This window comes from Nannospalax galili, unplaced genomic scaffold (genome assembly GCF_000622305.1).
Source record: "Nannospalax galili isolate Female #2095 unplaced genomic scaffold, S.galili_v1.0 scaffold7, whole genome shotgun sequence".
Classification (NCBI taxonomy): Eukaryota; Metazoa; Chordata; class Mammalia; order Rodentia; family Spalacidae; genus Nannospalax; species Nannospalax galili.
Window position 1 is genome coordinate 8,958,873 of NW_008359081.1, and position 10,356 is coordinate 8,969,228.

The 10,356-nt window shown below is 39.7% G+C and overlaps 1 pseudogene; it reads left to right on the plus strand.

Annotated features, from left to right (window-relative positions):
- The first annotated feature begins 5,188 nt into the window (after nucleotides 1-5,188).
- On the plus strand, nucleotides 5,189-9,516 carry LOC103725432 (annotated as a pseudogene).
- Nucleotides 9,517-10,356: the final 840 nt, after the last annotated feature.

The window sequence follows — 10,356 nt, forward strand, 5'->3', positions numbered from 1 at the left end:
ATGACAAACATTTATAGATACAATCGATACACTAACTACAGTTTGGGGGACCCTCAATAACTTTAAGAGATAAGGAGATCTGTAGACTAACAACACTGAAGGATGAGATTTTGTATGAAAATTTACCTCATTTTTCCTCTGGATTAAGATATTTTTAGTTACCTCTGGTTTTCCCTCTCAAATTCCTTAATGTTGTGCATTGATGTGAGTTGACTTCTTTCATCCCGTGCTGAATGTCCATTGAGCCTTTTCAGTTTGAAAGTTTATTTACTTCTTTTCTAGGAGTCTTGATATTCTTTTCTTGGACTGTGTGGATCTAGTAGAGAAAGCTTTTTCAGTCCTCTGCTTGCTTGCTCTGTGCAGTGCTGGCTGTCAGTGTTCTGGGAAATGGATAGAGAGGGGGCAAAGACTGGATTCTAAAGTCTTGGTGTTTCAGATATTATTTAATTTCTATGTTCTCAGGATACTACCCTGGCTCTCTACTGTCAGTCGTGGGCTATAGTCCATCAGTTCTCATGCTTACATGTTCAAAATGAACTCTGGAAAGTATGTTAAAAATACATATCCAAGCTGGAGATGTGGCTTAGTGGTTAAGAGTACTGTCTGCTGTTGAAGAGGACCTGGGTTTGAATCCTAGCACCCATATGATGGCTAGCAACCACCCATAACTCCAGGGATCCAGGGCCCTCTTCTGACCTCTGTGATCACAGCACAACACGGATGCGCTTATACACATGCAGGCAATACATTCAATGCAGATTCTCTGAGGCCTCCCTGACCAACAACTCACAGGGAGGTATTCCACACTCGGCACTGGAATTTTTATTTAGTAACCATTGGTTTTAGGAGCATCATTATCCAATCATACAGGACATCTCCCTTCTAACTCTTCTTTAAAATAAATTAATATTTTTTGAGTGTTTCATAGAGTGCATTTTGATCATATTCAGCCCCCCCCCCGAAACTTCTCTGCCTCCGTGTTACTTCATCCTCCCTCGACTTCATATCCTTTACTGTATTTGTTTTTAGCTTTTTGGAATGTAAATTTTTATTGAATTTTTGTGTATTTCATACAGAACATCCTAATCATCTTTACATTCCTTCCACCTTGGCACCCTTCCATACCCCCCCACACTGGAATTCATACATTCTGTCATTTGTGTTAATGCCTATGCTGTCAAGTTAGTGTCCTCAGACGTTCCTCAGTGTGAGTTCTTCCACTGGGATCTAGTCAGTCTATCTAGAATTCCTCCCTTTAAGAAGACCAGCTCTTTCTCACCCAGCAGTAATCAGCTGTCAATAATTCTTCGACTATGATTGGGGCATGTTGCATATTTCCACAGTTCTGCACTGGGTTTTGGTCTGCTTGAGTTTGCATGGGTCTTGTGCATGCTGACACCATTGCTGTAGGTTCATATGAGGAAGGTTCCAGGAAACTGTAGGACTCTATTTCCATATGACATGCACCTTCTCCCCAGCTCTTACAATCTTTCCACCACCTCTTTCACAATGGTACCTGAGCCCTGGGTGAGTGGAGTCCTGTCCAAGAACCCACACTTTGTAAACTCTTACTCTCTGCACTTTGACCATTTGTAAACTTTTGTGTTCTTGGCCTTCTATTACACGAGGGAGCTTCATTGATGAGAACTGAGAGATGCATTAGGGTTCTCTTTACCTATTGTTCTAAGTTCCATGAGTCTTAGGTATAGCAGTTGCATTGTCGATGTACCACTTGGGCTTGGGCAATTTACAGACAATGTCTATATATGACCAGTTGTGGAACTCTGCAGTCATCTCCATCTGTTGCAAAAGAAGCTTCTTTGATGAGTTGTGACTGGGATACTTGTCCATAAATATAATGATCCATATTTTTTGCATAGTAAGAAATTACATTTGTCTAGGGATGTGACAGCCTTGGGGTTTTCACTAAGATCTATGACCTCTCCAGTCATGTGTATTTGGCTATGTTTACAATACTACACATAAGTTTCCTCCCATTGAATGGGCTTTAAGTTCAATTAGGTAGCTATTGATTACCCCCAAGATAAAAGTGCCACTACTGCACCAATGTTGTTTGCTGTGCTAGTCACTGATGTGGTTATTAGGCCTTGAAGCTGAGGTTGGACCATCAATTTCAGTTGATGTTTTCCCTTAGCAGCTTGCATGGTGGTCTCCAAAGCTATGAGAGCTAGTCTTCTGGGGAGGTGGTTTCCAGGTCATTTACAGCTCCATTGCCCCAAATCTTTTGTCTGAAGTATGTCCTGTCTTCAGCAATACAGTCTTACCTTCAAGTTCTGGGAAGCAAACAAGAGCTGTTGGCAATAGTCTGTGTAATTTGGGGAGTCTCTTAGACTACCCTGGCCAGCCACTCAAAGGAAGGTTTCTCCTATCTGGCACTGTTTCTTTTTATGTAACCTTCAGTTATACACATGAACTCATGTAGAGATATTATATGTGTAATTTTGCAGTAGGTTTCTGGACTAATATCATGGGCAGCATAATTTCCTTGCAGGCACACTGGAAAACAGTTATGGGACTTTTGTAGTATCTTACAGAATAAAATATAAAAGTTCATAAGTATTCACTTCTAGGATTGCTATCTGGAAAGAGATACTAAATGTACTTAATACTGTGTCTTTAATTTGTTTTTAAGCTATTGGCAACTGAAGATCTCAAATTGTTAGGGTTAAATTTATAGATGAGAAATAAATTTCCACAGGCTGGGATGGTAGAGAGCTTGCCTACTACACACAAGGCTTTGTGCTTGATCTTTAGTAATGCAACAAAAACAACAACTAAATAAACAAACAAGTTGCTAACCCTCCAAAATGCAGATTTTTTGGCCTTGATTCCAGAGAATCTCATTCATAGTCACCAAAGAATAAATCTCCAGCTTTCTGCAAGAGTAGTAAACACATAATGGGATACAGGAGATGTCAGCATCTGACTGCTTTTCATTTTTTTGACAGGGTTTCCCTATGTAGCTAAGGTAGCTTTGAACTCATGGTTCTACTTCCTCGGCATCGTAAATGGGCCCTCAATTAGTTCACTGCAGCTTCTCCCCCATGTCCTAAAGAATTGGTATGATGGTTAATCTTCACTCTCAGCTTTACTGGATTTAAAATCACCCAGAAAATAAACCTCTTGGTATGCTGATGATGGTGTTTCTCAAGAGGCTTGACTGAAGATGAGGGAAGACCCATTCTGAATGTGGGTGGCACCATTCCATGGACTGGGGTTCAGGACTGAATTAAAATCAGAAGACATCTCTCTTTGCTTTCTAACTATAGACATAGTGTGTCTAACTGCTTCAGGTTCCTCTTGCCATGCCCTTCCTGACCTAATTGTCTGCACTCTCAAACTGTGAGCCAAACAAACTTTTCTAATCCTACATCACCTTTGTCTGGGATTTTCCACAGCGATAAGAAAAGTAAACTGACACAATCAGCTATTGACCTTGACTGAGTTCCCTTGGTTAGGTCTGACCGATTTTTAGTTTTTTCTTTTGCTGGCTTGCAACTCAGATTTTGAAGTTAACTTGCAATTTGGTTACCACTTGTGCATTTGTTTTCTAATCTCCAAATACACACACCGATCTCTATCATCTATCTATCTATCTATCTATCTATCTATCTATCTATCTATCTATCTATCTATCATCTATCATCATCTATCATCTATTTTCTTGTTTTGTGACTTTGGGTCCATGGAAAAAGTCATTTATTTTCATTTAAGTGGAACAGGGGATCATGTGTATATGCAATAGCTATCTGTAACTAGAGCTGAGGGCAGTTCCTAGGGAAGGACTCAGTTCTGAGTCGTCACTAACATTTTCCAAGGTGTGAGTTTGGGGAGGGAATCCATGTGGTCTACACAGTGTCTACTGCATTTCAACAATTAAACTGATAGATATTTCATTGCTTTGTCTTTTAGAGCTAATGAATTACAAGACAAAGTGATTCTAATTCAGGTCCAAGAAGCTTTAAACTCAAGAAATGGAGAACATAGTGGGAGATGAAGGTAATGGGACTGAAAAGGGGGAAACCAGCCTCACATTGAACAGGACAGATGTTGTCCAACAGTTGTACTGAAGGAAACAATCAAAATCCATCTTACATGGAGGAAGGCGTAACCTTTCCTTACAGAAGAGCACAATCCTTGAATGATTTTTATGTAAGGAGGCTAGAAAGCTAATTACAATTGAAACAAAGTTTTTGTGCTCATAAAACAACACATTAGGTCTTTTTAACTTTATTACTTTGTTTTTTTGAGACAGCATCTCATTTAACCCAGACTGATCTTGAATTTACTATGTAATCAAGAATGACCTTGAACTTCTGATTCTCTTGCATCTAACTCCTCAGTGCTGGGATTATAAGCATGCTCCACTGTACCTTGTTTTATGCAGTTCTTGAGATCAAACCCAGGGCTTTTGCAGACAAGCACTCTAGCAACTGAGCTACAACCTCAGTTCCATTAGGTACCTTTTAAGTGCAAAAGATAACTAATCTAAACTACATTAAATAAAAATTAGATCCAAACATGAGGGGATAAAATTACAGCCCCCTGATATTTGATGAAGGTGCCAAAAGTATACACTGGAGGAAAGACAGTATCTTCAAAAAATGGTGCTGTCAAAATTGGGTCTCCATGTGTAGAAGATTGATATTAGACCCATAACTATCACCCTGCACAAAAGTCAACACCAAATGGATCAAAAACTCAATGCGAAGACTGAAATGCCAAAGTTGTTAGAAGAAATAATAGGTAGTACCCTATGAGTTATAAATGCATGAAAGGGCCTTCTAAATCAGACACAAGTTGCTCAAGACTTAAGGTCAGCAATGGGACTTCATTAAACTAAAAAAACTTCTGTACAACAAAGGAAACAACAAATAGAGTGAAGAGTAAGCCTACAGAGTGGGAGAAAATCTTTGCCAAGTATTCATCTGACAGAGGATTAATATTACGAATATAAAAAGAACTCAAAAAAGAAAGAAGCAAGAAGACAAATGACCCAATTAAAAATGAGCTATATCTGAACAGAGGGCTCTCAAAAGAAAAACAACAGTGGCTAAGAAACACATTGAAAAGTGTTCAACACCCTTAGTAATTATGGAAATGGAAATCAAAACTACTTTAAAATATCATCAAACCCCAGTCAGAATGGCTAAGAATAAGTGAACCAATGACACCAAATACTGGTGTGAACGCAGAGAAATGGGAACCTTCAACCACTGTTTGTGGTATTGCAAATTGGTGCAACCACTGTGGGAATCAGTACGGAGAACTCTTGAAAAACTAAAAATGATTTACATATGAAATAAACAAAAAAAATCAATAAAAATATTATTTAAAAAACTAAAAATGAATCTACCATATGAGTCCTTTGGCATATACTCAAAGGACTCATCCTACTACAGAGATATTTGCACAACCATGTTTGTTGCTGCTCTTTTTACAATAGTTAAAAAATGGAAACAATCTAAATGTCTCTTAGTCGATGAATGGATAATGAAAATGTGGTACATTTACACAACAGAGAAATACTCAGCAGTAAAGAAAAGCAAAATGAAGAAAATTTTAAGTAAATTGATGAAACTAGAAACTGTTATACTAAGTGAAGTAACACAGACTCAGAAAACCAAGTGAAATATACTGTCTCTAATTCATGACTCTTAGCTCCAAATTGTTAGATATGTGTAACTGCAGGAGCCAGGAAAATGGAAAGGAACCATGGGGTCCAGGGGGAAGAAAACTCAAGAGAGGGGAATAGTAGGAGACAGATTTTATTACAGGAGAAATGGGGGAATGCCGGGTAATTTAACAGTGGAGGAAGGAGAGAGGATTATACAGAAGGAGTGAGAGGAGAAATAAATAATGCTTAGAAGATATGAAAAACCAGAGGGAAACGTGTTAATTGAAAGTCCTACTGAAAAACACACATAGAATAAATATACTAGTACATGTGTAGAGCTGAAAGTTATATAATAACAACAACAGAACAGTGCCAGGCAGGAGAAACCTTCCTTCGAGTGGTTAGGTAGGGTAGTTCAAGAGACTCCCAAAATGACACAGGCCATTGTCACAGCTCTTGATTGCCTCCCAGAACTTGAAGTTAAAACCCTATTGCTGAAGACAGGCCACAATTGAGCTACAATTTGGAGCAATCGAGCTGGGACTGACCAGTAAGCATCCGCCCTGAAGACTAGCTTTCACAGTATCAGAGGATACTATACAAGCTGCCAAGGGATCCTACCCAGCTATGAAACCTAATAAGGAACAATGACTGACCCAGGAAACTATCGCTATTGGTGCAGTCGTGATACTTTTTTCTTGGGGATAGTCAACAACTGTTTAATTAGAATTATGGCCCACTGAATGGGAGGGAACTCAAGGCTGGCACTGTAAACATAGCTAAATAAACATGGTTGGAGAGATCATAGATCCTAGAGAAAAAACTACTTTTGTCACATTCCGAGACTAATGTAATTTCTTACTTTGTTCTAAATCATCCTCACATTTACAGAAAAATATACCTCTCACCATTCATTGAAGATGCTTTTTTTTTGCAACAGATGGAGACTATTACAAGCTCTAGAACTGGTCAAATACAGAGAATAAGTGTCTGTGAGATACTTAGCCCTAAGTACCACATCTTCAATGCAATGTCTACATTTGGGATGAATGCATCTGTCAACTCTCACCAGAGAAGTTTCCTTATGTAGCAGATGGTGATTACCGCAGAAACTCACAATTGACCAATGAGCAGAGAACAAGAGGCCACAGAGTGATTATCCATGAATAAGACACCTATTTCAAACCTCTGCCTCCCAAGGCTCAGAGAATGTTACAGAAGAGGAGGTGGAAAGATTGTATTAGCCAGAGGGGGTGGATGACCATAAGAAAACAGAGTCATCCAGACAGCTGGTCAGTTACTCATATGAAATCACAGTAATGGTGACAGAATGCACAAATCCTATGCAAGCTCAAACTGGACAAAAATCCCAGCATAGTCTTGGGGAAGTGGATAAGCAATCCCAACACAACCTAAGGAACTTTTGGCAATTGATGGCTGCTGGGAGGAGGAAAGTCAGTGTATTAAAGGGATAGGATTCTTGATAGGCCCAGTGGATTGACCCACACTGAAGGACATTTGGGAGCACAAATCAGACTACAGGCATATAATATATTTTTTCTAAAGAGGAATTTGGCTGTATGTATCAAAGCCTTGGGCTGGAGGCTGTCGCCAGAGCTCTCTCCGGGTCTCTTGTGCTATCAGACAAACCATATAACATATTTCTATGTGAATTTATTATAATTATATCTTGTGGGGGTGAAGAAATTTACAGAGACTAACGCCCGGCACCCAGCACCCAGCTCTCGTGGTGGGCTGCTGCCGTTCTAGATCGCTCTCCCACAGTCTCCGTTAACCTTCCCCCAATGCATCTTGGTCCTGCAGTCTGGTCCATGTCGGTAAATGCCCCCTCTCCCGTCGTGGGCGAGAGCGCAGGGGCCATCTTTTCTCACCACTACCGCCCCTGCGCATTCTCCAGGCTTGCCGCTCTGTCTTCTGTCCCAAAATGTCTCCCAAAAGCCCCTCAGCAGTCCATTCTCCCCCGCAGGCCCCGCCCCTTGGAGAAATCAGGTCTTTTGGACACAGGGGCATTTGAGGGAGGTGCAGATATGGGAAGGGATCTAAATACCATTGAACTATATTGTATAAAAATCACACAAACTCATTAAAAATAAAATTTAAAAAGATTAGGCCGGGCATGGTGGCACACACCTGTAGTCCCAGCACTTGGGAGGCAGAGGCAGGCAGATCTTTGTGAGTTCAAGGCCAGCCTGGCCTACATAGTGAGTTCCAGGACAGCTGGGGCTACAAGGAATCCCTGTCTCAAAAAGACAGAAAAATAAGAAATTAGGCAAATGGATCAGGTGGCTGTAGCCTGAGTCTTTGGAGAATCGGAATGGCCTCTTAGTTTTGATATTCTTATTTCTTACTTGTGATGTATTTTGTAAGTTATTGCTTCTCTCTGAGCCCCGATCTCATTTACAGAATGGGGATATAATGTTTAGACATTAGATTGCTGTGGGGATATAGTCTCTTCCACTACACAGAACAGTGCCTGGCATATAGGAATTAGTGATCAATACTTCCTACATTTCTATCAGTAACAGGTCATGGACTCCACTATATTCACCTTAGAAAATGTGTCCCATGGGAAAAACAATAATATGCTACCTCGTTCTATTTTAAAGATATCTGCATCTCACAAATGCTAAAGTATTCATCAGGTGTACAGAACACACATATATTTGGAATTTGCTGAAAGACAGTTCAGTTTCCATGAAAAGCATAGTACAAAGGTTATTATGCAGTTTCAAGAATTTTGTAAATAAAATATAATTACTTTCACAACTGTTTTCTTTAAATGTTTTATAGGCAATTACATGCATTATGAATATATCTATACATTCTATGACTTTTCTTCAAGGAATTTTTGTTGTTAAGACAAATGGGCTTACTTGAGGAGAGAACCCTAGTTACTGGCCATTGTGGCCCAGGTCTGCTATTTTATTAAAAGGTCTATAATTATTATTACACATGATATTTACACCTATGCAAATGGATGATCAATGTATAGGACCTTATCTTTTGTTTTGTTTGAAACATGGGCTCATTCTGTAGTCTGAGGTAGACAGGAACTCATTATGTACCCTGGCCTGCCTTCAAATGTGTAATTCTCCTGTCTTAGTCTTTTGAGTGCTTGAATTCCAAGAGTGTGCTACCATGTTTGCCTCAAGAATAGATCATATTCAAATAATTTGAAGTACTGGCAAACAAACTTTTAAAAACCCATTTATTACATGTGCAGTTAGTTTTAGACATTTTTTCTACTTTAGAACATTTGGATTTTGAAATGACATATTTTCTTATTACATTAATAATTCATTCATATAAAAATTTTGACAAGAGTTTTTGAAGACACTGGCTGTCTCCTAAGCTGCTTGTTGTCCGCCATAGTCAACCCCACTGGGTTCTTTGACATCCTGGTCAATGGTGAACCCTCAGGTCATATTTCCTTCCAGCTGTTTGCCGACAAAGATCCAAAGACAGTACTCAGAGCACTAAAGAGAAGGGATTGGGTTATAAGTGTTCTTCCTTTTACAGAATTATTCCAGGTTTCATGTGCCAGAGTGGTGACTTCACAGGCCCTAATGGCACTGGTGGCAACGCCATCTGTGGGGACAAATTCGAAGATGAGAACTTCATCCTGAAACATACAGGTCCTGGTATCTTGTCCGTGGCAAATACTTGACCAAACACAAATGGTTCCCAGTTTTTCGTCTGCACTGCCAAGACTGTGTGGTTGGATGGCAAATGTGGTCTTTGGGAAAGTGAAAAAAGGCATGAGCATTTTGGATGTCATGGAGAACTTTGGGTTCAGGAATGGCAAGACCAGCAAGATGATCACCATTGATGACTGTGGGCAGCACTGCCTCCTTTGACTTGTGTGCATCTTAACCACCAGACCAGTCCTTTCATAGCCCAGGAGAACACTCTCTGCCCCATCTTCTCAAAGTACCCCATAACCTTTGTGCTCTCGCTGCAGTTCTTTAGGTTCCGTATTCTCCTTATTCCCCTCCAAGTCTACCTGGATTGCAGAGCTGTGAGTAAAAACTAAATAAGAAAAAAAATTGACAAGAAAATAACAAAAGAGAATGAAAAGTCTCCATAATATCAACGCCAAAATTTAACTAAACTTCCCTGTGAACTACAATAATAACTGGCCTGGCAAAATATGCCCAACTGGTGAAATACTGGCACCAGTTATGGGTGTAGCAACTAACCACTTTCTGATCAGATTTAAGGCCAGCTCCACATGACAGAGTTCATGCCTGGTGCTATTAAAGAGGTAAAAAACCTGTGGCTGGCTAGGTCGTAGGTTCCAGGGGAGAACCTAATAGTATTGTCCTGATAAATAGACACAGTAATACACTGCCTGTTAAGTTCCTATCTTTTTTTAAATGTTTTTTAAAAATTTTATTTATTATTTTTATTTTATGTGTGTGCATGTATTGCCTGCGTGTAGGTAAGTGCACCCATGTCATGCAATGCCTGCAGAGGACAGAAGAGGTTATTGGATCCCCTGGAACTGGAGTTATAGACAATTGTTAGCTGCCGTGTGGGTGCTGGGATTTGAGCCCAGGTCTTCTGCAAGAACAACCAGTGTTTAATCGTTGAGCCATCCCTCTAGCCCCATAAGTTTCTATCTTAAAATTTTTTTTTATTTATTATCATTATTTTTTTCCATTTGAATTTTTTATTCCATAATAGGAATATCTATT